At 42.8% G+C, this 5,548-nt stretch overlaps 2 long non-coding RNA genes across 2 annotated transcripts; both read right to left on the minus strand.

The window, feature by feature from the left end:
- Positions 1-2,709: 2,709 nt before the first annotated feature.
- On the minus strand, positions 2,710-4,333 carry LOC130210854 (uncharacterized). Its single transcript, XR_008834863.1, has 6 exons — positions 4,279-4,333; positions 4,015-4,123; positions 3,734-3,895; positions 3,205-3,443; positions 3,032-3,125; positions 2,710-2,795 (listed from the first exon to the last, which is right to left on the minus strand). It is a non-coding gene; the product is annotated as an uncharacterized LOC130210854 (long non-coding RNA).
- Positions 4,334-4,350: 17 nt separating this feature from the next.
- LOC130210855 (uncharacterized) lies at positions 4,351-5,548 on the minus strand. The gene is made up of 3 exons (XR_008834864.1): positions 5,093-5,548; positions 4,672-4,712; positions 4,351-4,432 (listed from the first exon to the last, which is right to left on the minus strand). It is a non-coding gene; the product is annotated as an uncharacterized LOC130210855 (long non-coding RNA).

The raw sequence follows: 5,548 nt of genomic DNA on the forward strand, positions 1-5,548 counted from the left end.
TCTGTTCCTTGAGTCTGTTCCTTGAGTCTGGTCCTTGAGTCTGGTCCTTGAGTCTGGTCCTTGAGTCTGGTCCTTGAGTCTGGTCCTTGAGTCTGTTCCTTGAGTCTGGTCCTTGAGTCTGTTCCTTGAGTCTGGTCCTTGAGTCTGGTCCTTGAGTCTGTTCCTTGAGTCTGGTCCTTGAGTCTGTTCCTTGAGTCTGGTCCTTGAGTCTGTTCCTTGAGTCTGGTCCTTGTGTCTGTTCCATGAGTCTGTTCCTTGAGTCTGTTCCTTGAGTCTGGTCCTTGAGTCTGTTCCTTGAGTCTGGTCCTTGAGTCTGGTCCTTGAGTCTGTTCCTTGAGTCTGATCCTTGAGTCTGGTCCTTGAGTCTGTTCTGCCTCTACCTGGTTGTCACAATCTTCTTTTCCATACCTGCCATAAATATCATGATTCTGATACAATACCATAAAAACAGTCTACCATAAATAAGACACTGGTATATTTATCTATAATAGTAATAAATAAAATATCTGTATGGTTCACTTTTTACCAACTTTTTCAACGCTTAACAAATGTCAGTAATATTAGTTTTAGCCAACAAGATCTGAATGAAACTACATGGTTCCATCATAGCATTGATGATCCACTATGAGGCCGTTAGTCTCTGACCAGAGGATCCACAGTTCATCAGGATGAGCAGCTGGAGAGTTACGTCACTTTACAGACGTTCTGCATTGGAGACAAAGTACTGTAACGGACTGAGGGAATGTTATGTTATAAATCCCACATAGCAAACTGACTCCGTTCCAGATCCGCCCCAAATCCGCCATAGACTCCGGGAAGGCTCCGCAAAACGGGTCCGGATCGGCGGCTAAATGCACACCGCGCCGGATCCGGAACAGATGCGCCATGTAATGTTGGCGGATACGGGGCGGATCCGCCCCGTATCCGCCAATATTACGCAGATATTCATAAAATATTGACCCTTCCATAAAGCGGCTCATTTGGCCCAGATCAAGCTAACAAATATGCATCAATGCAACAACAACAAAATGCAAACGTAAATAATGTCAAAGTTTTTTATTTGAAAGGACAAATTTATATACACACACATTTAAAAAAGATATATTTTAAGTCTGTTCAGTGTGGGGGACGTCTACAGTAGCACGCCTCCTGGAGCTACCCCGGTCTGCTGCCAGGTTGAACCACCGAATGGCGTGCTTAAGAACCTGGTCGTCAGTGGACGCATGTGTTGAGTGATTCTTTCTGACAGCATCTGTAATCACACAAGCAGATACAAAATCACATGAATACTCAGTGCAACATAAATCAGACATGCAGTCTAAAATCTAGTGGCTGTCTGGCACTTAAAGTGTGCTATGCTAAATATAGTCAAGTCAAGTCAAGTCTTTTATTGTCAGATACACAGAAGAAACTGTTCTCCAGTCTCTGTGTGCGAGACCGGATGCTACGGTACCGCCTTCCAGAAGGCAGCGGGGTGAACAGGCTGAAGGCTGATGATGGCAGTCCTTTAGGATCCAGTCTTCCTGAGGCATCGTGTGCGGTATGTGTCCTGCAGGGCTGGGAGCTCCCTACCGATGATGAACTCCGCAGTCCTGACCACACTGCGTAGGGCCTTGCGGTCCTTGGCTGTGCAGCTCCCACACTGTGATGCACCCAGTCAGGATGCTTTCTATTGTGCATCTGTAGAAATTGGTGAGGATGACTGAATCCATGCCAAACTTCTTCAGTCTCCTCAGGAAGAAGAGGCGCTTCCGGGCCGCTTTGACCACCTTGTCTGTGTGAGCAGACCAGGTGAGGTCGTTGCTGATGTTGACCCAGAGGAACCTGAAGCAGCTGACCATCTCCACTCCATAGAGCTAATATATCATATAACTATTATGTAAAGGTATAGTTGAGTAACATTCACCTAAATAGAGAATAAAGTTGCAATTCAAACATTTTATTTAGAAACATGGTTATTCGTTAGTTTGAACACAAAGACCTCCGGTGAAATCAAATTGTTTTCATTATATATGAGTTACTTACGAGGAGCAAAGTCTTGGACGTCATTAGATTGAAAGATTTTTTCCATGAATCCCTTTCCAATTTATGGACTTGCCAACATCATCAGTGAACATCGTGCGAGGATGTTCCACGTTGCACGTTTTACATCATGTCCTCCGATTGTTCCCAGGAGGAAATCTAAATGGATAGAAAAAGTACTATTAATATTTGATATTGTTTAAAAAACATTACCATCAAACAGGGTATTATCTAGTGTTAATGACATACAATAGATTTTAATGAGCTTTATGAGATTCTTAACCCTTGTGTTGCCTTAGGGTCATTTGACCCGAATCAATATTACACCTCCCCGCCTTAGGATTAATTTGACCCCATTCAATGTTTAATGTCGGTGTTCTTTCGGTAGTCAACAAACAAACATAAAGTGCCTCACACTTAAACTTGGAAAACAATATTAATTCTAATAATTTTCTGGAGGTTTTAATTGCTGGCGTCAAATTGAACCCAAAGGGTAAAATATGTTAGTAAATATAAAGGTAACAGGAGGGTGAAACATTGAATCGGGTCAAAATGACCCTAAGGGTAAAATATGTTAGTAAATATAAAGGTAACAGGAGGGTGAAACATTGAATCGGGTCAAAATGACCCTAAGGGTAAAATATGTTAGTAAATATAAAGGTAACAGGAGGGTGAAACATTGAATCGGTCAAAATGACCCTAAGGCAACACAAGGGTTAAAAAAACAACAACTCACCACTCTCCTTCATTATAGCGTTGGCTGGATCTTTGAGCTGTTGCTCGTAAAAAAGGGAAAAAGGTAACGATTAAGAGATTTTACATCAAATATGGAAACATCAAGTGTTATACAACTCCATTAATCCAATCGTAATGATCATATTCACTTGGATTCAATGTGACAGTGTGTATTGCATGTCTCGTATCCAATTTACCATCGTTAACATTGTAAAAAGTGAAATGATTAAAAAGATTCAATTTGAATCCCATAGCCGTTTGAGTTGTTGCTCACCACAGCAGGCGATGGCGTCTGAACCACACCTCGCCCCTCGCCAGGTTGGTGTGTACCCTGCATGGCTTGTTCGCTGTCCTGCTGGTGATGAAGTCTGTGGAGGAGATGGGACAATAGTTGGAGGAGGGGCAACTGTCCCGCTAGTAGATTCTTAAAACAAAACAAAAACTCACCACACTCTTCTTCATTAAAGCGTTGGCTGGATCTTTGAGCTGTTGCTCAAACATGTCCACTTCCTGCATTGTGGTCAACGGAAACGGGTCTCTCCACTCCACTTCTTGACCAGACATTTGTGTCACGCTGGGGCGAACAAAGCTGTCAATTTTGGAAGTTAATTGATGGACCTGCTGTGTTAATTGATGGACCTGCTGTGTAAGCGTCTCCAGCATGGCCATCATTTGAACTTGAGCAGCTATAAAAAAAAACATTAGAATAGCATTTAAAAAAGGGAGAGATTTTACATCAAATATGGAAACATCAAGTGTTATACAACTCCATTAATCCAATCGTAATGATCATATTCACTTGGATTCAATGTGACAGTGTGTATTGCATGTCTCGTATCCAATTTACCATCGTTAACATTGTAAAAAGTGAAATGATTAAAAAGATTCAATTTGAATCCCATAGCTGTTTGAGTTGTTGCTCACCACAGCAGGCAATGGTGTCTGAACCACACCGCCTCGCCAGGTTGGTGTGTACCCTGCATGGCTTGTTCGCTGTCCTGCTGGTGATGAAGTCTGTGGAGGAGATGGGACAATAGTTGGAGGAGGGGCAACTGTCCTGCTAGTGGTTGGACCCTTTTTTTTTTTGGGGTGGCGATTTTCAGTCTCGCTGTCTGCATCCGAGTCCCCAAAGAAATGGCTAGAAATGGAGTTAGGAAAAAATGTATTATTTGTCATACTATAACATTGAATGACAGACACTTTATTTTATGAAGGTAAAAGAGTTCTAAAGAATACAATTTATACACATTTACTCACACAGGCATTGGCTTTCTCCTTTTAGGAATTGCCTCCTCTTCTGAATGGAGATCAGATGTGTCACAGGACATATATTTTGTTAACCATCGCCTTGCCACCAAGTAATCATCTAAAAATTAAGTCAAAACACAATGAAAAAGTACAGAATTATGACCAGAACAATGTGATTAAAATGTTGTTTCCCACCCATATGTAACATAAGGTAAATGTTTTATGTATTTGTTTAAACTGCTAATTATTAGAATATTAATATAATTAGCATACCGCATGATCTAATTATTCTGACATAATGTGTCTGCCAGTCAGGTTCAGGTTCTTGACGCCGGACCGCCTTGTCACCCTTTCATCCCTCGGGTAATCTGGCCAAACGCAGCCACCACCACTGTACCAGCTTTGTGGCACGACTGCTACTGTTTTGCTGTCCAAGAATTCAATCAGTCATCAGTCACAGAAATATAACTCTGTTCCAAGAACTTGAAAACAATTTAGCAACTAGAAAACAATTTAGCAACTTTAATAAAACACTCGCTATACATTAAGATAGTATTTTAATGGATTAAAACAAATCTGGTCATTTTAAAGTTAAACAGGTTATACAATTCCTCTCAAATGTGTCTTTAAGTTGCTGTGAAAACTTCCTCCAAAAGACATGCTTACCTGAATTGTAGAGATCGATCCTGATGAACACTTCTGTAAAACTGAGGATGACATTTCAAATTGTAAATTATGTGTTGAGAACTCAATACATCTGAATTAAATAAAACAGGTTTGTGCTGGCCATCTTTATTAGCTTGAGCTAGCGCTCTCGTTATTAGCTCGTGAGCTAGCGCCTCGTTATTAGCTCGTGAGCTGGCGCTCCTCGTTATTAGCTCGTGAGCTGGCGCTCCTCGTTATTACCTTGCCCAGCTTCAATCGCGCACCCTTGGGTTGGAGCTTAAGTATACTAAGTATGTTAAGCTCATCCCAAGAACCACTGAAAATTCAGCGCTAGCTGCAGAAGATAGCTCACCCTAACCCTAACCGAGATAGTTCGAAAAATAGCCATAATTCGACAGTAGCAACACAATTCAACACTTACCTAAGTAATATGTCTGGCGCGAAGAGCTGCAGGTTTGAAAATTCCAGTTTGGAAAGTCGAGGCGCAGAAGTCAGAGGAGCAACGATTTAGAACAACCGCCGCTGTGTGAACCGGATGCAGATGCGGGTGGATCCGGTTCACATGACCAAACCGAGTGCGGCAGTAGGGCGGATCTAGCGACCTGCGGGCGGATCTAGCGACCTGGCGACCTGAGGGCGGATCTAGCGACCTGAGGGCGGATCCGCCCCGGAATCATCTAGCGACCTGCGGGCGGATCTAGCGACCTGGCGACCTGAGGGCGGATCTAGCGACCTGAGGGCGGATCCGCCCCGGAATCAGCTGCTATCTGGGATGTTATGTTCCGGATGTAAGTGAACGTCTCACGAGCTGGTAGCTGTGAGGCATGTCTGTGATTGGACAGCGAGTGATGTTGTTGTGTGTGTGTTGTGTTACGAC

The sequence above is a fragment of the Pseudoliparis swirei genome, chromosome 20, assembly GCF_029220125.1.
Source record: "Pseudoliparis swirei isolate HS2019 ecotype Mariana Trench chromosome 20, NWPU_hadal_v1, whole genome shotgun sequence".
NCBI lineage: Eukaryota > Metazoa > Chordata > Actinopteri > Perciformes > Liparidae > Pseudoliparis > Pseudoliparis swirei.